The sequence below is a fragment of the Rhincodon typus genome, chromosome 11, assembly GCF_021869965.1.
Source record: "Rhincodon typus isolate 14 chromosome 11, sRhiTyp1.1, whole genome shotgun sequence".
NCBI classification, from domain to species: Eukaryota; Metazoa; Chordata; class Chondrichthyes; order Orectolobiformes; family Rhincodontidae; genus Rhincodon; species Rhincodon typus.
This window is the reverse complement of record NC_063342.1, coordinates 37873131-37899906: the sequence shown is the minus strand read 5'-3', so window position 1 is coordinate 37899906 and position 26776 is coordinate 37873131.

The following is a 26776-nucleotide window of genomic DNA, read 5'->3' as shown; positions in this document are numbered from 1 at the left end:
TCACTCCCACCTGTGATCCAGCTATATCATTACCAAGTATAAACTGTATGTCTGAAACCGAGAATTCCTCTTTTACTCCGACCACCACTTCACCATTTTTCACTGAACTTCCAAACTCACCTTATAGGCCCGAAACGTCAGCCTCTCTGCTCCTATGATGCTGCTTGGCCTGCTGTGTTCATCCAGCCCTGCACCTTGTTGTCTTGGATTCTCCAGCATCTGCAGTTCCTACTATCTCTGATACAGTCTCTTAAATTGAGATGCGTTTTGAGTTCTGCCTCACTAGTCTGTTGGGCAGGTTTGCTGCCATCAGTCAATGGTACTGCGTTGCTGGTGCTAGCTTGTTGGCTCAGTTAGATTTCATTGCTAGTTCAGTAGGTATTTATGTAAGGAAATAATTTAGTTATGAAGGAGTCAAGTAACTGAAGAAATTTTTACTCATTGCAACTTGGAGGAAGAAGTCTATCCTACAACCTTATAAATATATATGGCCTCATTTGTAAACATGTGTTTTCCGTTTGTGCCTCAAAAGATTGTGACCGTGAACATAATTCCAGTTGGTTGGGGTGTTAATATGTGACTTGCTAATGAATACAAAACAGGTTCCTGAAAGCCAACTTGCCTGAAATGTTCTGAGAACTTAACTGCAAAACTTTAAACCTATCTTCAGGAAACTGAAATTTTGCCTCCAACCAAATGAAATTCCCCTACCACCGATATTAAAGCTCTGGGTAGGCCCAGAAAATTCCGTGCATTCAGAATTTCCTATAATTACTGCAGACAGTTGGGAAGCAATAGTTACATGCGTCAATATCACAGTGATCGTTTTGAATTGCGGGTGGTTCAGAAAGGATTAGAAATCATTCTCAAATTTGTGATGGAGAATTTTGTTTCCATTAATAAGGGTGGGCCTTATGTTTAATAGAGACTGAATTAAACAGAAACAGATCAAATATTTTGATTGGTGGAAAAACCTTCCAAAGTTATTTAACAACTGATTAGAAAGGCCTTGCATACAACTACTTCTAAATTTCTTCTTTGTTAAAGTGTCCTCTCACTGACCAAAATTTATGTAATGAAATAATCCTTAAAGGGAATTAAGGCTTATAGTTGTACAATACCAACTACCTTGCATATAATTAATTTGTTTGAAATTTAGCAATTGTTGCTATGAGAGCAAATATGCAACTAAATACTGCAAGCTACAGTGAAATGAATGATCTGAATTTCTGGTTATGTTAGCCTCTAGGCTGGCTGGATGTACAACATTAGAATGTACTTCCTTTAAGTCTAACAAGGGCACATATCATGTAAAACGTACTGTGATGTTTGCTGGAGAAATTATGCAGGAGAAAGTGTTTCCAATGTGTGATCATTTCAGCAAGTTGTGTGGTTAGCTCTGCATTTAAATTTCTGTGTACCATGGCCAAGTTTTCCAGAAATGATTGCAACCCATTCTATAAGGCACTACTAAAACTGAACAGTTTAACTTGTATGATATCTCCCTATCGCTATAATCCACAGCCTCTCACCCCATAATCCTTTGAGATATTGGCGCTTCTCAATTTCGGCCTCTTGTACTTCCTCGATTTTAATGCTCCACTATTGGTTTATGCATCTTCAGTTGCCTCAGACCTAAGCTTTGTAATTTCCTCTTTACATGTCCTTGCCTGTCTATATCACTTTCCTCCTTTGAAACAGTTCTTAAAACGTACCTCTTTGACAAAGTGTTCGGCCAACTGGCCTAATATATCCTTAACAGGCATGATGTCATATTTTGTTTTTTGGTACGCCCACACATACCTTGGGATATTTAATTGTATTAAAGGTGCTACATAAATTGTTGCTGCTGTTGTTATATAAATATTCCAGGCTACCATTGGGAAGAATGCTAACATCATTGTTATATTAAGCTAATTAGCAGTGCACAAATGCAAAAAAAAAATTACAGATAAGTACGCAAGTGCTAACCCGTTCGCCCACATCTCAGTGGACTGTGACACAGCACTGCAATTATACAGTGTGGCAGGATTACTGTTACTTCAATGGGGCAGCATGGCTGTGCGCACTCCTTGCTCAATGTTATGACCTAGATCGATTGGAATGAAATCCATTCTTTTTATCTGTATTTCATTTTTAATCAGTTAAACGGCTTAATAGAAATGAGTGTTCACTTTCCTGGGAATTGCTATCATTATAGCACAGCTCAGTGTGCCAGCAATCTTTGACCTAGAAATTTAAGTCTCAAGGTGACTTTTGTGATATCAAGGTCGTGGCTGATGACACCTGTGTGTTTTCACAGGATGAAAGATTGTATGATGAAGTTCCTTCATATATCTGTGTAATAAGTGTGGAGACTGCATTCCTATTCCTGTAGCATCCTGCAATATTCTTCACTGACAGTCTCAGAGATTCTGCTGCGCAACTTTCTCTTACTAAGAGACCTTCTGATGTAAGAATCCAGAGGATGAAGGCGCAAAAGGATCAAGAAGCAGTGCAGTAGCCTAAAGAGAACATGTTTGCTTGTGCAATTGTTTTTTGAGCCAAACTCATGTGCAAGGCTTTCTTTTAAACAACTCTTCCTTATGATCTTGCTTTTTTCTCTTTCCTTCCTGCCATCATCCACTGAGCTTTCTCTCAGCACTAATTCATTAAGCTACCATTTCTATACACATCAAGAATATTGCCTGCGTGCACAACACCTTTTCATGTAAGTATAAATTTAATGTTAAACTGTATTGTTTATATGCCTAAACTTTCTTTCCATGATGCTCCATCTTGACACCATTAATCCCAGCCTTCTGCTTTTCCAAGGTGCTAGCTGAATATGACGAATGTGTGAGCTGATGGATATTGTGTTGCAATAGGAACTTCCTGTTTTGTCGTATCTAAGTTTGAACATGGATCTGCTGCAGGCTTTGTCTTTATATTGATACATTGATGACTTGATCTTTTGAGGGATTTGGCCTGACAGCACACATGCATGTTGCTGTTTTTCAACCAATCAGAACCCCACAGTGCTCAATATTCCAACATTGTGAACATATATGGAAAGAGTTCAATTTTCTATGGGGGAGTTTCCATTGCATAATGTCCCGATCTGCTACATCAGATCATGGTGCTTTAGCAGTACAGTATTATTCTTTTTAAGCAGACGTATGATCTGGTTATTTAGGCTCTCTTCAGGTGAAAGATGATGCATCCTCACATCCACCCACTACCAGCGAAATCTTTCTTCTCATTGGCGTAAAGAACCTGTTTATGTAAACTGAGTGTCTGAATATCACCCAGAACATTCTTATTTGACTTAATTCACAACTCTGGTTCCCAGCAGAAGTGGTGAGTATCTGTGAGAGAGGGTTCATGCATGTGGAGATTTAGAAAGTTGAAGAGAAAGAACTAATAGTGTCGGGTAGCAATAAAGGAAGCGTGTGAGAATGTACAAACTAAGTGGTTAAAAAGGTATTTGACAAGCTTGCCTTCATTGTTCAGTCCTTTTGAATATAGGAGTTGGGAAGTCAGGTTGAGGTTGTAAAGGACATCAATGAGGACTGTTCTGGAATATTGTATCCAATTCTGGTCAACCAGTTATAGGAAGGATATTATTAAGCTGGAGAGGGTTCAGAAGAGATTTATCAGGATATTGCCGGGTATGGAAGGTTTGAGTTATGAAGAAAGGCTGGATAAGAACATTAAAAAAAGAACATAGAACAGTGCAGCACAGTACAGGCCCTTCGGCCCACGATGTTGTGATGAACTTTTACCCTAAAACTAAGGTCTATCTAACCTCCACCCCTTCCTTATACTATCATCCATATGCCTATCTAATGGCTGCTTAAATACCCCTAATGAGGCCGACTCCACTACGCTCTCCGGCAATGTATTGCATGTCCCTACCACTCTCTGAGTAAAGAGCCTACCTCTGACATCTCCCCTATATCTACCTCCACTCACTTTAAAACTATGCCCCCTCGTAATAGCATAAACTGGGACTTTTTTCACTGGAGAATAGGAGGTTGAGAGGTGATCTGATAGAAGTTTATAAAATAATGACGGGTATAGATAGAGTTAAGTATTGTTGACTTTTCCCAAGGATGAGGGATTTCAAGACTAGAGGGAAAATTTTTAAGGTGAGAGGAGAGAGATTTAAAAAAGACATGAGGGGCAAATTTTTTACATAGAGGGTGGTTCACATGTGGATGACCTTCCTGAGGAAGTGATGGGTATGGGTACAATTATGGCATTTAAAAGACATTTGGATAAGTACATGAATAGGAAGGGTTTGAAGGGATATGGGCCAGGAGCAGGCAAGTGGGACCAGTTTAGTTTGGGATTATGTTTGGCATGGTCTGGTTGGACTGAAGGGTCTGTTCCCATACTGTATGACTCTATGACTCTAAATAGGCATCAAGAAATAAGGTCAGACTAGAAAAAAATACTAAAATGATATATTTAGAGACTATTTAACTGAACGAATGCAGGATTCATGAGAAGATAGATGAAATGATAGCAATCATAGAAATAAATGGGTATATTAGCCATTTTAGAGATGCACCCTAGAATCTTCATACTTTTAAATATTATACTGTATTTTTCCACTCGCTCAACTTGTCTAAATCTCCTTGAAGCCTCTTTACATCTTCCTGACAACTCAATTCCCATCTAGTTTTGTATTGAATCCCACCAACAGCTAATGCTGTAAAAATGGGGTGTGGCTTTTGCATTGATTCAGTTGTTGTCAACAGCAGACATGCTTTACATGGTGCCTTCTTGGAATTTGTGTGACTCAGTCCCCTTATTGTGATCTACCTGGAAAGATCATTAAATTCTTTCTGATCTTGAGTGTGGTCAGACATTTTGTTTGATCTGCACATCTCTTTATATTGCCCCCGAACAATTCTTGCATCACGCTATGCCAAACAGTGGCTTCCTTCTGAAGTACTTTCACAGCTCAAGAAAACTCAGCCCTTTCAGCCATTCCACCTCATTGATATGCTTTTCTTCAGAGACATGCAGCAAAATAAATTCTGCTGTTAAGGTGCTTTAGGCCATTAAATCATATGATTGTGTGCAATGCTTCACAACCATGACAACTGGAACAGACGTATTAAGGGATGTTGATTCTGGAAATTAGAGTATTATCCACAATTACGATATTAGGGAGAGGCGCACCTCTCCGCTATATTTCCATCTGGTTTGGACACTATGGGCTGAATGTTACAGTCTTTTGGATAAGTTTTGCAAGTTGCATTGAGTTTTTTGGAGGGATTGTCACCATAACACTGAGCGAGATTTCTTCCCTAATGGATCCCTCACGTCCAAATCTATCCCCTTCTCTCATGCACCATTCCTGGAACAATTTGCCACTCACCAAATATCTGCCAACAGACTGGCAGCCCATGAACTGGCACCCATGCCTCTGCACCTGGATGAGCACTAGCATTCCGAAACTGTCCTGCTTGGCCAACAGCATCTCCTGAAGATGTTTCAGAGGGAGAAGATAGCTGTGATTCTCCGACCTTGACCTGGAGATTCTGATGAAAGAAGGTGGTGGGAGGTAGAGGAGTCTTCTTCCCAGAGGATTGCCACTGGAGGCCACACCATCAGACCCTGCCAGCCTGCTCCGAGATTGCCAGTGAGTGTCCAATGTCCTGAGGCACAGCCAGTCAATACCACTCACAGTCATTTCACTGCAATCTCACAGTAACTCCTCTGTCAATGTCATTCATTGCATGCTACTTCTAACCACTGGCTGCAATGCCTTCTCTCTCTCTCTCTTGTGTCTTGTAGGTACAGACAGCATGTCTAGCAGCACCATGGGGAAATGGGGAAGCCACCTCCTCGATTTCTGAGGATGAGAATATTGAGGGCCCAGATGAAGCATTGGTAAGATTGCCTCCTGCACCCCCCACCAGCACAGATACCAAAACCTCAGTGGAAACGTCATGGCATGCACTTCACTACAACAATTCCAAAGCTGATGCAGAAAGAAATGCTCGAGGCCATTCGCACTTGGAGGACTGCCAGAGACCAGACACCTGTTCAGCTCCAGGCAGGAGAGGATCCCTGGGACTTAGTTCACATGCACAGGGAGGAACAGGAGTGGCAGACAGGGATGTGGGATACAATGACCCTTATTGCCCAGAAGCTATAGCAATGCAGTGAGTCATGTGACTTGCTATCATGGGATGTCACCTCTGATATACTGAGGGAACTGATAAAACCTTTAATTATCTTGAGTCAGTGATGCGAAAGAAATTTGGAATTTGCATATTAATCGTTTCTAACTGATTAAAGATTTAACAGCCATCTTAGGTTTGTTCAATACCACATCAGTTCTATGACTCTTTGATCTTTTGCTAATAAATTCTGTGTCTGATGCCACCTCTCCCACTGACACCTGAAGAAGGACTGAGGCTCTGAAAGTTTATGTCTTCAAGTAAACCTGTTGAACTATAACCTGGTGTTGTGTGATTTTTTGACCTTGTCTACCCCAGTCCAACACTGACATGTCCACATCATTGCTATTATGGGAGACAGGTCCAGCTCCCTCAGGGTCTGCTGGAGAGGCACACTGATCCCATCTTCACTGCCCCAGCCATTGGTCCCCAGGACTGAAGCCATGGTGGCAGAAGCAGAGGAACTTGGTGCACACCAGGTGCCTTTTTCTCAAGGAGATGGTGATGCCAGGAGGCACGCAGCCAGAGGAGGAACCACACAAAGGTCCCTCAGAAGACTCAATTTAGGACACTCCAGAGGAGTCTAGACCTTCCACATGCACCCTGTCTGTGCCCTCTGCAACCTTTGGTAAGTTCAATCTGAGGATCATCCATTTGCCTTTGGCAGGAAAACCTTTGGCATGTATGGTACATCCAGATACAAATGTCCCAGGGTGACCTGACCAAACATCCAGGGTCAACAGGCTCCACTGATAAACAGGCCCCCTCCACCCCAACCGCAAAACCTAGAGTAAACTAAGACATAGTGGCAGGGAGAGGAGGAAGAAAACTTATTGACAGCACTTTAGTGACATGGGTGACAATTAATTTTTTGGTACGTTTTTATAAATTGCATTGTTTTGACTTTACAGATGTTTGTGTGAATCTCTGTGTAGTGTGGAATGTAACTGCACCAGCATGAGGTATATATTCATGGCTGCACAAGATTGATAGGCCTATGGATCAATGTCTGTATTAAGAGCCTGCTGCAGCATCTTGAAGCAAAATGAACAAGGTGTATTCAGGACAATGGGTCCTCTTAACACCTTTGGCGCTCCTCCTACAATACTGCTATTCTTTCCCTGGCCTCTGTGTTCAAAAGTATCGTTGTAAATGAGATGGTCAGCAACATCCTGGCAGGAATGTGTAACAGCAAATGGGGGTCAACACATTAGGATGGTCAGAGATTAAGGATCCTGCAGGTTTGAGTCCTATACAGTGTATGGGTTTGTGTAATATTGTTTCCCTTTAAAGGCTCTCACATCAGTGGGTGTTGCAGTCCCCTCCTCCAGACACTCACACCGCCCACTCCAGCATTTTCTTTCCCGCTGCACACTTTCAATTTCCAGCATAATAGAATGAGACAGTGAGATGTCTTCGGTTTTTAGCCTTCGCTGCTACTTGGCAGAGAGGCATCGAGCATCCAGATGCTCTTCGTGATAGTCCTAACCATGAACCCCATATGTGTCACACCTCCACATGTTTCCACCCAACCCATGAGCCTGCAGCATAAACAGAAATGGCTGGAGAAATTCAGTAGGTCTGGCAGCATCTGTGGAGAGAAAACAGAGTCAATGTTTCAGATTTCTAGAATCCGCCATACTTTGTTTTATTTTACATGTGGTTGCACCTGCCTGTTGATATGCCAAGCCCCTGGCATTTAAGATGGCAATATCAGGTGTGCTCATACACTGCCACTCTCTTGAAGCCAGGGTGTTCCTGATTCTATCCCAAATGACCCTCTTCCCATCCGAGCCTTACTGTGTCCTCCCTTGCAGATTTTCCAAAATTCCCTTGATTCGAGTAAGGTTCCATCAGATTGGGAATAACAAATGTAACTTCTGTATTCAAGAAACAAAGGAAACAGAAAACAGATATCTGCAAGCTGGTTAGCCTAACATTTGTCATAAGGACAATAATGCCATCTAATAAAGAGGAGGTTACATCTGCGCAGTTAAAAATTCTAATGCAAACATATCAGCAAGATGGCAGCAGAGTAAGCTGCACCTGCTGGAGCTCCTTTGCTCCACCTGTTCTTTTTCTCTCTTTTTCTTTTTGTTCTTCTCTCTTTTTTTTATTTCTTTCCCTTTTTCACTTCCCTTAGCCCTGGAAGTGAATCCTGCAGTAGTGGCAGGTGTGGGCAGCGAGCCCCGGAGCAGTGCATGGGCTACCAGTCCCGGAACAGCACGGGCAGCAAGTCCCAGAATAGCGCATGGGCTACCAGTCCTGGAATGGTGAGGGCAGCGAGCCTCGGAGCAGCGCATGGGCTACCAGTTCCAGAACAGCGAGGGCAGCGAGCCTCGGGGCAGCGCATGGGCTACCAGTCCCAGAACAGCGTGGGCAGCGAGCCCCGGAGCAGGGCATGGGCTACCAGTCCCAGAACAGCGTGGACAGCGAGCCTCGGAGCAGCGCATGGGCTACCAGTCCCAGAACAGCGCATGGGCTACCAGTTCCAGAACAGCGAGGACAGCGAGCCTTGGAGCAGCGCATGGGCTACCAGTCCCAGAACAGCGTGGGCAGCGAGCCCCGGAACAGCACATGGGCTACCAGTCCCAGAACAGCATGGGCAGCGAGCCCTGGAACAGCGCATGGGCTACCAGTCCCGGAACAACACGGGCAGCGAGCCCCGGAACAGCACATGGGCTACCAGTCCCAGAACAGCATGGGCAGCGAGCCCCGGAACAGTGCATGGGCGACCAGTCCCAGAACAGCACAAGCAGCGAACCCCAGAGCAGCGGGGGCTGTGAGCCCCAGAGCAGCGAGGACAGTGAGCCCCAGAGCAGCGTGGGCAGTGAGCCCCAGAGCAACGCGGACAGTGAGCCCCTGAGCGGTGCGGGCAGCGACTCCTGGAGCAGCACATAGGGGAGCAGCCCTAGAGCAGCGCGGGCAGCGAGTCCTGGAGCAGAGACTGGTGTGGGGGAGGCAGTCCTGGAAGTTACTTTGGAGCAGCTGAGTGCTAGACTGGAGGCGTGGTGTGGAGCTGGATGACTGTTGGACTAAGTTCTGGCGTTGGCCATTAGACAACATGCAGAGGCCCTGCACTGAGCTGCTGCAATGTGATGTTTATTTGAAATATTTTACTCAACTGTAATGTCAATCCTTCAACAATGTCTTATTTCTAACTTATTTTTTAAAACTCTGTAAAGTAATGCGAATACTTTTTAGTCCTCTTTTGTATCCAAGATTTGTACCTAGGTACTTATACCTAAGATGGTGCCATACTCAGAGAGTAGTAAGGGCGTGGAATGCCCTGCCTGCAAAAATAGTAGACTCGCCCACTTTAAGGGCATTTAAATGGTCATTGGATAAACATATGGATGATAATGGAATAGTTTAGGTTAGATGGGCTTCAGATTGGTTTCACAGGTCGGCACAACATCCAGGGCCAAAGGGCCTGTACTGCGCTGTAATGTTCTATGTCCTATGTCCTATGTTCTATAAGAGGCAAACATTGTAAAAGGTTTACACTGTGCTTCCACAATGGAGTACATGTGACAATAAAGGGTATTCTATTGTAAGTAGTTTGATCATGATTCTGGGAAAGAGAAACCATGTTTGACTAACTTATTAGAGTTCTTTGAGGAAGTACCAAGCAAAAGGCAAATGAAGATTATAGGATCTCTAGTAACACTTAGGACCACATGAATACAGGAACTGCTGTAGCCATTTGGCCAGTAATCACCCTCCCTCTCACCCCTTGTTCTGTCATTCAACCTGATCATGGTTGATCAGCAACCTAAGTCCATGTACCTGTCTTTATCCACTACTCTGTAATACTTTGCTTCAGCTCCATGTGTTCAGGAGCTCGCTGAAAGCACCACTCTACATGAACACTTTTCCTCAAACTCAGGTAACTGTAGTGAACATCCTTCGAGCTGATGTTCCATGCTCCCACCAGCAGCTAAACTTGGAGGGAGCTGGGTATGAAGAATCGTGTTACAATTTGCCCAATACTCCTTTCCTGAGTTGACCCCCCAAGAAAATCCATGGATTCTGGCAGATCTAAACCAAAGGCAGAAATACAGGAACATCATTGGAAAGGGAAAGATGGATGAACAAAGTGATAAGACCAACAGGACTGCTAACTTTAGATCTTCAGCTTTGCTTACATTTTAAAAATTTAAGATTGCCTGAAAGAATGATGGAGCTGAACCTTTTAATTAGCTCTATGAGGAATAACTGAAATATATTTTCACAATATTTCAGTGAAAACAGTGGAGAGTTTAGTATAATTCTCTATCCACACAGTTGCCAGCATTATTTGGATTGAATGTTGTTACAGTTCGGCGCATTATGATTTTGTAATTGAATTCTTGAGAAAATAATTGAATACAGTACAAAAATATACTGATGCAATAACACTACCAAGAGAATTTACTCCCGGGTATTAGAATTCAGAGCAATGTAACATTCATAGTGTTGCATACTTTATACTCCAGATCAGTACAGAGGTGACACTAGTTCTATGTAACAGGTTTAATCACAGTGCTTTATGTCTGCTTCATGCTTTAGCTCTGGCTTCCAGATCTTTCTGCACCTTTTCCTGTGAATCCAATCTCAGGTTTAACAAATCAAGCAAAGCAGCGAGCATCAATAGTAAACAAACCTACATAATCAAACACAGAACGGTACATGAATTCAATAGACAAACAGATTCAGATTCTCAGTAACTCGAGTAAAGTCAGAGTTGCAGGAAACAATATTGGGTTATTAGCTTTAGCTGGGCTAATTTTTTTTTTCACTTACGGCTTAGGTTTCATAAATTTGATTTGAACATATCAAACTGGGTTCATTGCCACAGCTTGAGACCAGAAGGCTACTTGCACCTGTGATGATTATAAAAAGGATATTTTATTGTAGTAAATTGATAATATTTGTGTACCATTAGTACCCATCCATAAAAAGAACAAACTTTACAGTTGGGATTTTGCTATAGAAACAAATGCAATAGGTTATAAATGCTGAATTTTACAGAAAGTGCAATGCACACTGTAGTCATTTTCATTTGGTGGCTGTTGGATACAGGGACTGTTTTTATCCCTCCTGTGTGATCCCTTTGCTGAGTTAGTGGCACTGAATTTCTCAGGGCTGTGTTTTCCTGACTTAACATTCCCTGTCTCCCAGAGGAGATGACAGACGGCGTGTAATTTAGTTACATTCGCTCGGATGGAGAAACACCTGGCTCCCTCCCCCAGGATAGGAAAAAAACCTAACAAAAACGATCAAAAAAAGAAAAACCTTCAATCTTTACTTGAAAATACTACATATAATGTCATTATATTTAAGATTTTTTTATTTTAACATAATATAATCAAATCAATGAATGTAATATGACCTAATTGATTATTTGTCTCTTTGTCAATATCTGTATGCCTGACTATGTGACCACCTTTATGTTTATCTGTTTCTGTTTGTTAATTATTTGCTTGTGTATGTGCATCAATCAAAACGACTGCCTGTTTATCAAACTCTCCCTTTTCGTATGTATTTTCATCCATATTTTCTTTATTGCCTTCGAGGATTTTCAATGGTATATGTTTGTTATCCAATTCATTGTATTCATTCCAAATTTTAGGTTCCTATACCAATCTGTGTTTCTCTCTATCTTTCTGTTTGTCCATCCGTTTAACACACAGAATGTCGCAATAAAAGACCATGGAGATCAGATTATGTGTATCCAGAAAAATAATACATGTAATATAATTTGATGAGTAAAATTAATTGATGGAAAGCTGTGTGGGCCACAAATCAGGCATGCTGACCTTCATGCCCGAATTCCCAATGTGCACTTCTGTTGCATGGAGCTCTGCTAAATCATTAAATTTACCTATTTATTACTTTTCCTGTGTTTTTAAATGAAGCCAATGCCACTAGAGGGCCAATTTTCCATCCAATCTGTCACTGGTTGCTAGACTTTGGTAACTACTCAACTCTTGCTTTGCTCAAGGCATTTCTGAATCAGATTTTAGTGTTGCAATATTATTACTGTGTGGCCACATCCTTGTGTGAATTACCCCTGTAGTGAAATGGGGATGGGTGGAAACTGGAGTGGAGCATTCTTTATCTACTACAGCTGTTGGAAGCCTTGAAAATTTGGCTACTTACAGTTGCAGTCATTCTTCATTTACTCTAGGGCCGCCTAGTCTGTGAATCATGATTTCCTATGGGATTGTGAGGTGAGATTTTGGGGTTGCAAGCTCCAAGGCAGCAATGGTGGCCGTGAAGCTTGGCTTGCTTCCTGACAACTGTGAGGCCACCTTTAATTCCTGACGTGGGAGTGACCCAATCGACTGCTCTCTGACACTTGATAGTTCCTGTAAACAAAATTGCAGAAAAAGTGGCATTCAATTGCTGTGCGAAACCTGCCTTTTCATTAACTTAACCAATACCCAAGTATTGTTCTCCCACCTTCCCCAGCCAAGAAGCCTCTCACCTCTCCTCCAATCCACCTCAGTACCTGAACTTACCCTCCTTCCCCTTCCTCTGCTCTGCAACTGAAGCCTCCCACTCTCAGCAACTCAAGCTTCCCTTTCCACAAACTGAATCCTCTATCTAAACAGCTCTTATACTACCCAAGTCTTAACTCTGGCAACACAGAGTCTGAGGCATTTAAATGTGGTCACACTGGAAAGAGGACTGGGAAGCACTGATTTAATCTTAGGTTCTCTGAAACTCTGTGCCCAAAGTAGAAACAAGGTAGAAGCTCAAATAAAGTTTAAAAATGCTCATTGTGTGGCTCTCTTGTACATTCAAGAAGTCACTAATATTCGCACACAGCGACTTGTTCAATATGACTTTTCTTCATATTAAGCCTTCTTTAACCAAACAAAAACTTGGAGCACAGCCAATTAGCTTAACATTTGTTATTGGGAAAATGTTAAACACCTACCAAAAGGATGTAATAGTTTAGCATTTAGAAATGCATAATATAATCAGGCAGAGTCAGACTGCTTCAGGAGGGGGAAATCATACCTGACAAAATTGTTAGAATTCTTTGAGGAAGTAACAGGCAGGATAGATAAAGGGGAACCAGCATATGTAATATATTTGGAATTTCAAAACATTTTTGATAAGGTAGTGCATATTAGGCGATTTAAGAAGATAAATGCCCAGAGTGTTGGGGTGAGCATATTTAGATAGATAGAGGATTGGCTATCTACTAGAAGACAGAGAGTGGGAATAAAGGTGGCCTTTTTAGGATGGCAACCTGTAACTAGTAAAGTGTCACAGGGATCAATGCTGGGGTCACAATTATTTACAATATATATCAATGGATGATGGAAGTGAATGTACTGTTACAAGGTTTTCAGATGACACAAAAATAGTTGGGAAGGCAATTGGTGAGGATGTCTTAAAGAGTCTGTGGAGGGATATGGACAAGGTAGATGAATGGGCAAAAACTTGGCAGATGGAATACAATGTGAGGTTATGCACTTTGATAGGAAGTATAGAAGAGCTGAATATTATTTAAATGGAGAAAGACTGCAGAAAGCTGCAGCAGAGAGGGATTTTGGGGTCCTTGTGCACAAATCACAAAAACATGGCATTCAATTTTCAGCAGGTAGTAGAGAAGGTTAGTGGAATGTTGGCCTTTATATCAAAGGGAATGGTGTTAAAAATAGGGAAATCTTGCTTAAAGTAAACAAAACACCAATCAGCCCATATCTGGAATACTGTCAACAGTTCTGGTCCCCCTAATTGAGGAAAGATATATTGGCATTGTAAGCAGCCCACAATCTGGAGCGGCATGGTGGCTCAGTTGTTAGTACTGCTACCTCACAGCACCAGGGACCCAGGTTCAATTCCAGCCTCTGGCAACTGTCTGTGTGGAGTTTGCACATTCTCCCCATATCTGCATGGATATCCTCTGGGTGCTCCAGCTTCCTCCCACAGTCCAATGATGTGCAGGTTAGGTGGATTGGCCATGTTAAATTGTGCATAGTATCCAGGGATGTGTAGGTTAGGTGGATTAGCCATGGGAAATTCAGGGATAAGGGTGGGGGGGGATTGACTCTGGGTGGGATGTTCTTTGGAGGGTTGGTGTAGACTTGTAGGGCCATAAGGCCTGTTTCCACACTGTAGGGATTCTATTCAAAGTTCACTCGGTTGATTTTCTTGTGAGGTTGAGCAGGTTAGGCCTGTATTTATTGGAGTTCAGAAGAATGAAAGGAAATCTTATTAAAACATGCAAGATTATTTGGCTTTATGGGTAAATGGGAAAAGGTTGTTTCTCCTTGAAGGGGAGTCTAGGACCAGAGGACATAATCACCCAGTTAGGACAGAGATGAGGAGGAATTTCTTTACTCAGAAAGTAGTGAATCTGTGGAAGGCCGTAAAGGGGGTCATTAAGTATACTTAAGGCTGAAATAAACAGAATTTATGTCAATGGATAGCGCATCGGGCTTTATCTCCGATACAGGTTGGAACAGAAAATCTTTCTTGAAGCATCATTGAGAGTTTCACACTATATGTTGTTTGCCTGGTGCCAGGGTGTGCAATATCTCTAACTGCCTTGGAAGGATGTTTGGGGGATGGATCAAGTCTTCATGGCATATCTTGAGATCAATAACATTGGAAAGTGTCAAAGAATCGGGAGCTGAATTAAAGAGGATGAAATAGGAGTTATAATCTTTGGATTTTTACCTGCAATGCATGCACATTTTCATGGGTATAAGCAGATTAGAGAGGTGAACAAGAAGTGTTTAAAAGATGAACTCCATTTCATGGAACATTAGTACCATTATTGGGACAAGGAAGAACTATATCATTGGAATAGAATTCACTTGAACAGGGGTGAAACTAGAATCCTAGTAAAAAGGATAAAAAGAGTGTTTACAGGGACTTCAAATGCTTGAATAGATGAGGGGAGGGCTCATGTGAAAAAGGTAGGAATGATTAATAAGCATTATCATGGAAAAAAAAGTACGTTTCCATTACTGCTCATGATCAATATGTTTGTGTGTAAGGAGTGTGAGTTTTTTACCCTCAGAGTGAGTGTTCCAATTAAATTGTCTAATAGAAATTTTTTGTGAGTTGTAAAAATGTTATTTATTGTCACTCTCTTGCCGAAAATAACAACAAATTTCATTCACTCATCTCACACATAGTTTACACACACTTTAAAATTTGATATATCTGAAGATAAGATATTGTAACACCTTAAAATCGTCTCAGTTTCCTCTAAGTCAGGCATGTATATTTAAAAAAAAAATTTGAAATTGCTACTTTAAATCATAGGGGGTTGCTTTTTCATTAGAGAGAAATGGTTGGTGGTGGTTTCACTCAAGGGTCACCACACCTCAGGTGATGGGAGAGGCTGAGAAGGAGAATCCTTCATGGTAACCTCAGCTGGGAATTGAACACACACTATTGCTGTTGCTCTGCATCGCAAACCAGCCATTCAGCCAAGAACTGCTTAGTTGTACCAAAGTTGAATATTGCTGTAAAAAAGAGGCATGCTGTTACAGCTCTCTCACCTTGCACTTGTCAGGACAGAATCACAAGAGTGCCAATTCTCGCAGGGAACCATGGAGTATCCTGCATGAAAAGAGGGTGCTGATTAGTTGACAAGTATACTCGGATTGATAAAGGTGTTGCCATGGAGAATACCGTCAGGCTTTTGTTCATTTGAAAAGAAGTGCCATATCTGGACATATTTATCCTGTGTTATCATTTGACATCTTGAGCTTCAAACTGTCTAGATTGGATGAGGGAAATTATCACAATACAGTGGAAGGTGAATAAGATTATTCACAACTATCTTAAACACGTTGAGTTCTGTGGTTGGGGAAATTGTCGGAGTCCATTTTTATTAAGCAGCGGTATTAAGGATATGAGCCAAGGATAGGTATATGGAGTTAGACCACAGATCAGCCATGATTGTACTGAATGGTGGAACAAGCTTGAGGAGCTGAATGGCCTGTAGCAGTTTCTATGTTCCAATGTTCTGATAACTCCTTCTGCCCAGGTGGGAAATGGAGAGACAGGCCATGTGGAATTCTATAGTTGTTTTGTTCATCTATCCTCAGACAGGTCATTCCCCAGATGGTTATGAATATTTTTATTTAATTAGGCATTCATTTGAGAATTAGAGCTCTCTGTATCACAAAATGCAAAAGACCAAATGATTTGCAGTGGCCATCTTTAAATAGGCTCTTTGTGTCCCGTTTTTAACAAGCATTGACTGAAAGTTCATAATGTACTGCAATATGACATTATTAGTAATACATCAGAAACAAATGAAAGGGAAGAGATTTGATTAATGGTCAGAATTTGTGCTTTAGGGTACAATACAGGTAAAGGAAAGCTAAAAGACGTGAAGTGATTAAACAAGAAGAGAAACATAAAAATAATGTGAGTAGAACATTAGAGCTGAATGAAAAGTTAATGGGTGCATTCTAAATGAGTGAGTTAATTGCATGTGCAAATTTAAATTGAAGGGTATGACATGGTGGTCATTATTGAGACATAGCTACAAGATGGTCGGACTCATTTCTACTAGGTTATAAAGTCTAAAGGAACAGTAGGGAAATGGTAGAGGGGAATAGTACCCTTAGTCATTAAGGAAAAAAAATCACTTGGGTGACAAGAGTGGAGAGAACAACGGCTAAAAGGCAGTGGAGATTTTATAGGTAAAATTAAGAAGTAGAAATAGATTTAAGACTGTTTTGGGAGTTATGTATACTCCCCTTGGCAGCAGCTGCAGAACGGTAGATTGTACAAATGCAGAGATTAGACAAGCCTGTAGCAAAGGCAGAGTGGTTTTAATTGGAGGGGGAGGTAACTTTCATTTATACTTATATTTGGACACATACACTAACATGTCAAAATGGCAGTGAATTTCTTGAGTTTGTCCAGGATACAATAATGTGTTAGAAGCATCTATATTAGATTTGTAATGAGAAATAAACCAGATGTTTGAAAGGGAGGGATTCACAATAGTTGCAATTAAATATAATTTAGGTAAGGGTGACTTGAATGGGACGAGGTAAGGACATGTCCAGAGTGGACTGGACAAGTTTGTTAAGGGCTGAAATGACAGAGGGTTATTGGGAGATGTTCAAAACATTAGTATAACACAGAATGACTGTATACCTCTAAGCAGAAAGGACTCAGCCATGAACATCTACAGAGGTAAGAGATGTATAAAACCAAAAGAGAAAGCTTGCAAAAATGTAAAAGAAATCATAACATCAGATCATAACAAATTGGAAAGATACAAAAAATTACAAAGAAAGACAAGGGAATTAGTGAAATGTACAAAAGGGAAGTATTAAAGAAAACTTGCAAGGGATATTAAAATTAATACAAAAAGCTTTTACAATATTATTGGGGAGAAAAGGTAGTTAAAAAAAATGGGACCATTTAAAATTGATAATGGTGATATTGTCATTAAGGAAATAATAGGAATGTTGAGCAATTGCTTTGCATCAGTACTTACAGGTCATCATGCTGAAAATCCTAATGTAACAGGATTAGAAACGGAGGCTTAGCAAAACTAACATATGCAAAATAACAGAAACAAAGATAAGAACAGCAGCAAAGAGTGACAAATGCAGGATCTAAAGGTTTCCATCCCAGGATTTTAAAAGGAGTAAGTTAAAACAATACAAATGTCATAATTACAGTCTTCCAAGATTCTCTCAATTCAGGAACTATTCCTGGATACTAGAAAATTGTGAATCTCAATCCACTTTTTAAGAGAAAGGAGAGAGGAAAGGACAATTATAGACCATCTACCCTAGCATCTTTTGTTGGGTTATTACAAGAGTCTGTTATTAAGGACAGGTTGATTGACTACATGAACATTTTTATCTGATCAAAAGGAAAGATCAGCATCGTTTGGTAAATGGTAGGTCATATTTGACAAAACTGATTCAATTTTGGAAGGGGTGACTAAAGTAGTGGGCAGGGGAATGTTGATATATGTAACTTATGTGGATTTCTATAAGGCATTTAATAATTTAATATAATCCCTCATAAGAGACTATTAGCTAAAGTTATGTCAATGGAATTGTAGGCAAATTATTGACTTGGATAGGGAATAGATTGATCAGCAGAAAACAGAGAGTAGGGATAATTGAGCAGGTATTTTAATTAGCAAAATGTGACCATGGTGTCCTGAAAGGATCTGTGGTGGGTCCTCAACTATTCACGATATTTAGTAATGAATTAAATGATTGGCTGGACAAACGGGAATCCAAATTTTATGATGCCTGCAGTGTAAGCAATGTAGAAAGAAGTATAATGTTAAAAAGAGATATTAAGTGAATTGACAAAAGTGTGCCAAATGGATTTCAATGTGACGGCATAAACTTTGCTAGATTAGAAATTAGAATCAGATCTTTCAAAAATGCAATTAGGAAACATGGGGAGGCAATAGGTACTTTGCTACACTAATGATTCCAGAGATCCAGATAATGTTCTGGAGACTTGGGTTTGAATTGCATCATGGTTTGGAATTTGAATTTTAAAAACATATGGAATTAAAAGTCAGGTAATGACTGTGAAATTATTGTTGATTGACATAAAACCTCATCTATTTCAATAGTGTTCTTTAGAGAAGTTAAACTGCTGCCCATACCTTGTCAGGCCAACATGTGACTTTACAGCAATGTGCTTGACTCTTAATTGCCCTCTGAAATAGACTAGTAAGCCATTCATCTACATGAAAACTGCAAAAATACTGCAAAAAGGAAGTCAAACCAGATTAACTATCTAAGTAGCAGACATAACTGTTAGCCTGAGTCTGCAGCTGATGGTGAAGGAACTAACAAGAGGGAACAACACGTTTGGCATCATCCTCACTAAGCTGTCTGCCACAGATGCATCTAGCCTTTATAGCCGTGATAGGTGTGACCACTGCACAGTCCTTGTAGAGATGAAGTTCCTGTAGTATTGAGCTTAGAAATGATATCTTCAAACCTGACTATTAAGCATTAATTGTTAAGGGTTAAGTACTCACAGCAATAAGCAATTGAAGGAAAGTGGAAAAGTACATGAAAAACAGGCTTAATGCAAAACTAGCCTATTTTGACTGGGGGTAACCATGTGACACTGAAACGTGTCTGAGAACTATCTTGTATAGTTACATGGGGCCACGTGGATTTGTTTGTCAGCTTGCCTTGAAGGTTCAAAAAGTATTGCAGTCATTGTAAAATGGAGATTCAGCATATAACCTCAGATTCAGAATAGTGTTAATGTCAGGGACTTTGCCACACTCATTGGACTTTTCACCACCAAGCTGGAGTTTATGAGATTGGTACCATGGAATCTGCGAGAGAGGTCTGAGTGCCACCATTGCCAAAGTCCTTGGCAGACAGGTGGCAGTGTGAGACTCGCTTGTTTATATATGAATATCATGTAGTTTAGGCTAATAGATATACTTATTCATTTGCATATGCTTCTAATATATATTAACGAGATTAAGCTAATAAATTTGCTTCATATTAACATGCATGAGTCTTCTTGTATTCATTTTGATCAGGCCTTAAAGAATCCATTAGGCACTTCCAGCCTAACAATACAGTCCCGACTTCACACAGATAATACTCACCATTGTGTTGCACCTCTGCACTAAATGGGATCAATTTTGAACATATCTAGCAACTAAGGCACTGTAGACTATCAGCATGAACAAATTAGTACTCCAATGCAATGTCTTTTGGTCTAGCATATCCCTCACTCTACCATTATCAGGGGATCAAGTCTGGTTCTATGAAGGGCATAGGAGGGCATGTCAGGAGCTGCATAAGGCACACCTACAACGAGGTGTCAACCTGGTGAAGCTACAACACAGGACTACTTGTGTATCAAATAGCAAATGCAGCAAGTGTTGGAAAGAGTGAAGTAATTCCGAAACTAATGAATCAGATCTAAGCTTTGCAGTCCTGCTACATCCAGTTGTGAATGATGGTAGACAATTAAACAACTCAGTGGAGGAGGACGCTCCACAATTTCTAACTGTGCCCCAACCTTATTCAGCATGTAACCTTAGATTCAGAGTAGTATTAATATCAAGAACTTTGCCCCACTCATTGGACTTTTCACCACCGGGCTGGAATTCATGCGAATGGTGCCATGGTTTCTGTGATAGAGCTCTGGGATAGCACAGCATATCTGTGCAAAAGATAAAGTTGAAACATTTACAATAATCCTGAACCAGAAGTGCTAAGTGGATGATTCGACTTGGCCTCCTCCAGTGGTGCCTAGTATCACAGATATCAGTCCTCAGTCAATTCGATTAACTTCACATGATCTAAAGAAATAGCTGAAGGCATTAGACACTGCAAAATCTAAGGAATCTGACAAAACAGTAGTAGCACTGAAGTTGTGTGCTCCAGTCCTTGCTGCACCCCTAGCTAAACTGTAGTAGCACAGCTATAACACCTGGCATCTACCCCTCAATGTGGAATATTGCCAGATATATCCAAAAAGCAGGACAAATACAACCCACCCAATTACTACCCAAGCATGTCAACTCTCGATCATCAGTGAAGTGATGGAAGGTGTTATCAACAGTGTGATCAAGCAGCACTTGCTTTGCAATAACCTGCTCACTAATGCCCAGTTTGTATTCCACCAAGACAATCCAGCTCCTTACACTATTATAACCTTGGTTCAGAGATGAAAGAAAGAGCCAAACTCCAGAGATGAGATGGGACTGATTGCCCTTGAGCTCAAGATCACATTTGACTGAGTGTGGCATCAAAGAGTCCTAGCAAAATTAGAGTCAATAGGAATCTGGGTGAAAACTCTCTGCTGATTGGAAGCATATCAGCATGAAGCAAAGATGGTTGTAGTTGTTGGAGCTACAGGACATCTCCATAGGAGATCTTCGGGATATTGTCCCAGGCCCAACCATCTTCAGCTGCATCAACAATGACCTTCCCTCCATAAGGTCAGCTGTGCATTCATGATCAAAATTGACAAGCTCAATCTTGAGAAAACATTACAGTCACAATCCTATCTTGTGGAGACAGAGCACAGGATAGTGAGAAGAAAAAAGTGCTGCACTTGTTTCTACGATCTAAGTTTAGACCGGTTATTCAGAATGCATGCCCCGCATAATGGACTAGTATCATCTGATGATTCTCATTCTATCCAACACAGCTCAAGGGAAGAGAGCTGAGGACACGGTTGGGTAGATTGGTGAAATGGTTGTAATGGTTGTCTCTGCGAATCAGAGATGAAGTCGGAAAGAATTTGGGAGATGTAGGATTTTGAGATATAAAAAGTAAGATGTAATCTAATGTAATGTGTAAAGTCAGAGACTTGGAGAAGATGTGGTGTAAAGCATTAATGTGACTAGGTAAATAAGACAGACTAATGATTGCTTTAAAATGCACATTGCTTACCTAAAATGGCCACTATGATTGCATGACAAGTCCAGGCGACCCAAGTAGAATATACAAAACTATTAAAATTAGCACTTCCAGAGCAATTAGGGATGGGTAATAAATGCTGGCTTGGCTCGTAATGCCCATATCCCATAAAGAAAAAAGACAAGAGGCTTTGAAACTCAGCAAAGTATCAAGAAGTTTGCATTTCTTGTTTTACACAGACTTAAAAGATCATGGCACATATTGAGAAATGAAAGTTGCCTCCAACAATCCAGCTTGAGATAAAACAATGACACAGACACCAGAATCTTCAAAGAAACAATATAACAACAGCAGCTTTGAGCAAAAAAAGAGAAAGGAACATGGAACTCTCTCTCTCAATCGTAGAAACTAGCACTGGGAGAAAGCAATTTGGAAAAGTCATTGTTTACTAAGAACTCAAGAGCTGCACAACTTCACCACAGCTAAAGAAGCAGAACAAAAGCTAAATAGTTTCACTGATGTCTTTTAATTCTCGCAACATAAGGGACTCTTAAAATCTGTATCTGTATTTGCTTTTACCTTTCTGTCAGTATTAGACAACCCTCCCCCTCACCCCTTCTTTATAAGCTCATGACCTGACATTGTATTTGTGTTTGATGTCACATTTTACTATTTTTCTTTGGGGTAGTAGGTAATAGAAGCCCAATCAATTTGCTCATGACAATTGGAGCTCCTTCATTTTTGATGGATTTAATTGTAGCTTCTTAACTGTGTGTAAAAAAAAACCTGTTGTGACTGGCAAAGAGGGGCTTAAGAAGGGAGGAAGCCATGATCCCTCTTCACTTGGCCATAACATCTACGTTAATCCATTAAGTTATAGCACATGATCCAATTCTATGGGTTGAATTATATGAGGCTCCAGGTTCGCATAAAAGTTTGGGGAGAGCCCACTGGGAGGAGCACTGGCTGCTTCACAGCCTTCAGCAGGATTCCATTCTTCTGGATGAGGAAGTCCAGCCTTGGAGTGCTGATGGAAAGAAGCATGTGCTTGTGATCTGGCTGGGTGCCAAGCTGGTAGGCCCTGTAAAGAGTTTGGGAAGCTGGGTTTGAGAGACTAAGTGGGGAGAGAAACCTGAAGTGGCCATTCACACCATTAGGGCCCAGTAATGGAGGATACCATCCACGTCCACAACCAGCCTGTACAGGAAAGTGCCCTGGTTAAGTGTTAGCAACAGTGGGATATGGCCTTTAAGTTTCCACTAATTTCTCATTTAAAGGCCTCAGTTGGCTCACGAACAGGCAGTTGATCCAATGTCATCCCTGGGGCTGCTGGTATAACTGCAGTGAGGACAGAGCAGGCAGGTAACCGTGGGAAGGCTGTTGGTAATTCAACAAGCTCCCCCATCTGTGTGATTAAATATTAACCTTTACTCAGTAGGACCAAACTTTTTTTTATTAATTTATGGAATGAGGACATTGCTGGCTAGGCCCAGCATTTATTGCCCATCCCATATTGTCCAGAGGGCAGTTTAAGAGTCAACCACATTAGGCTGTGGGTCAGATCAAGTAAGAATAGCAATTTCATTCCCTGGAAGACATCTGCCATGGTGGAATTTGAACTCGCGTTCCCAGGACATTAGCTGGCTGTCTGAATTAACAGTCTAGCAATAATACCTCTGGGCAATTGCCTGCCCCTGACGTGGGCTCAAGCCCCCCTCCAGCCCATCTGAGAGTCAAATTGGGAGTTTCTTAATGGCGAGATATGAGGAACTGTGGAGAGTTAAATGGTTTAGGTTTTCTAGTTCACACATCACTAAAAGCTGGAGAAGAGGTACAGGAAGTGATGTGAAAGGTTAATGGAATATTAGTCTTTAGTTCAAAGGAATTGAAAAACAGAAGGGAGGCATGTAGAGGTGTGTAATAACATATTGATTAGAAAATATCTACCCTGAGGAGGTGAAATTACTGACCTCCAACAACAGCAACCATCTTCATTTGTGCCAGATATGACTCCAACCAGTGGAGAGTTTTCTCCCTGATGCCCATTGACTCCAGTTTTGTTAGGGTTCCTTTATGTCACACTGAGTCAAATGCTGTCTTGATGTCAAGAGCTGTCATTCTCATCTGGCTTCTGGAGTTCAGCTCTTTTGTCCATGTTTGAACTAAGTCTGTGATGAGGTTGAGCTGAATGACCGTAGCAGAACCCAAACTGTGTGCCAGTGAGCAAATTATTGCTAAGTAAATGCTGCTTGATCGCATTGATAATGATGACAACTTCTTTCATTTTACTGAAATTGGGAGTAGACTGATGGGGGCAGCAATTGACCTGATAGGGTTTGTCCTGCTTTTTGTGTACAGGACAACCCTAACCAATTTTCTACAGTGTTATTTAGATGCCAGTGTTGTAGCTGTACTGTTGTAGCTAGGAATATGGCAAGTTCTTGAGCAGAAGTCTTATATTGTATTCTATGAAAACCAGGCAACTGAATTGATGACAAGATAGTCACGTTTCGTACTTTAATTCATGCATGTATGAAAAGGAAAGTCTCACCTGTCAGTTAGCCAACTTGGAACGACAAAGGAACGAGTCTCCATAATATTTACTGAGCTTGATTTCAGCAGCTGTTTTTGAGCAGAGAGAAGGAAAATCAAATTTATTACAACAAGAACCGAAATGTCCTTTCCCCCCTCTCTCATCATATTAGAATTCAGCACTCAGTGCTAAAGAAAATTTGGAAAATAACCATTCATCAAGAACACAAAGGTTTCTACACATTCCTCTACTGCTCAGGATACAAGTGAACCATTAAACAACAGTGGTCTTAGATTAAGAATTAAACCTCAAAGACGCTAAGGAATGTTTAATTATAAATCCTTTATATTCCTGTATGTACCTGGTAGTCAGACTTAATACCTATGTTTGTGTGTGTTTGATGTTGCATTTGTATTGTTCAGTAAAATTCCTCTTTCTTTTATTTAAGAAAATCTGGTAATTGGCAGTTTCACTTTCTAGCAAACCTAATTTTAATCGATGTATAACTATGCGCAAATTTATTTTTAAAAATTATTTTGACTAACCATGAGAGGTTTAAAAAGAGGGGACCTAGGGATTAAAAAGAGGGGACCTGATTCTCCTGGTTGTAACAAATCTTAGCTCCGACACATATTTATAGAATATCGGCAAGCATTTGGACCTTTCCTTGGAGGCTGTCATTCAGGTTATTCATAAAGATAGTTCACAAGATAATTTTGATGACGGTAACTAACATTTAACTCCAACTGTGAATGGCAGAGTATGCTCGAGGTACTGAAATATTTCATTGAGATGATAATAATATAGCTACTACAATTAAAATCCACCCTCTGTCCATTCAAGTGTACCCAATTCTTTATTCAATCTAAGATCTGCTCACCAATTGCATGTGCTGTAACCTTAAGTAGCTTTTCGTTGTTGTTTTAATTTATAGGATAGTGGGATAAATGGGATGTGGTGGGCATTTCCAGTAAGGCTAGCATTTGTTAACCATCTCTAAGTGCCCTTGAGCTGAATGACTTGCTGGATCACTTTAGATGGCAGTTCACCAACCACATGCTATGGGTCTGATTGATATGTAGGCCACACCAGGTAATGATGACTGATGCATTTTTATAACAAGAAATGTAACATGCCATGGACACCATCACTGTGACTGGCTTTATATTCCAGTTTAAATGAATTACTTCCACCATCTGCTGTGGTCAGATGTGAACCCATATCCCCACAGTAACAGCCCAGGCCTCTGGAATACCAGTCCACTGAGATTACCACTAGGTCCCCTCCTCTCTCACCTTGTCTGAGCAGATGAGTCCCTGGGGTAATTCCTGTAGATGTGAATAAGACAATGGAATCACATGAAGGCCCAGCCAGCTATGGATGGCATATTCCTTTCCTGGAGGGTATTAATGAAGCAGATTCCTTTTGCAACAATTGATTGAAATTTCAAGGGCACCATTACTGACTGTAGTTTTCTTTTCCAGATTTAATGATTGAAATTGAATTTCACCAGCCGCTAATATTCAACTCATGACCCCAGAATATTAGCCTGGCTTGGGTCTCCAGTTTACTAGTCTAAAGACTAGATAAAGCCACCTCTGCCATTGTCCCTCACTGAACTTTGTCAAAATAATTTTTAAAAAATCAAGAATTCAGTCTGCAATCATTCAAAACCTTTGTAAACCACTTTAAAAAATTCTATCATGTTAGCGAGACAGGATTTTCTTTCCTAAAAGCTGTCCCAGTAGCCCCTGTTCTTCCAAAATGATTGTACAATTACACCTTTTAGCAACCTAATTATAGTACAAGTTGAAATAATGAGACTATAGCCTCCTAGTTGTGAAATATCAGCACTGCATGGAACTCTCTCCAATTCATGGAGACTATCCCAAACTTTCAGTTGAGTGTCAGTATCCTAATTAAGTGCTGTAATGCAACAACAGCAATAACTTTTGTACTAACATCTAGTGGCGTTGATGTAATAAACCATCCCAAAACCCTTTGGAAGGGCATTATAAAACAAGACATGACATAAGCAGATGTTACCAAAAGTTTCGTCCCAGAGTATCTTAAAGAAGGAAAGTAAGGTAGAGAGCTGGAGAGATTTAGGATGCATTTAAAAGCAATAGTGACAAGTTTTAAAATTAAATGATTGCATAACATTGATCATTCTTTTAACAAAAGATTTATACATGACATTTTTGAGTGTAAGACTGAATTCAAAACCAGTTATTTTCAATGGAGGCCAGAGAGCCCAGTGATGATTGGTGAACATTATTTAATGCAAGGCAGGAGATGGGCAGCAAAGGTTTGAGTTTATGGTAGGTAGAAAATAGTGAGAACTTTTTCTGTGGTAGTAGGAACTGCAGATGCTGGAGAATCTGAGATAACAAGGTGTAGAGCTGGATGAACACAGCAGGCCAAGCAGCATCAGAGGAGCAGGAAGGCTGAAGTTTCGGGCCTTGACCCTTCTTCAGAAATGGGGGAGGGGAAGGGGGATCTGAAATAAATAGGGAGAGAGGGGGAGGTGGATAGAAGATGGATAGAGGAGAAGATAGGTGTAGAGGAGACAGACAGGTCAAAGAGGCAGGGATGGAGCCAGTAAAGGTGAGTGTAGGTGGGGAGTTAGGGAGGAGATAGGTCAGTCCAGGGAGGGCGGACAGGTCAAGGGGGCGGGATGAGGTTAGTAGGTAGGAGATGGG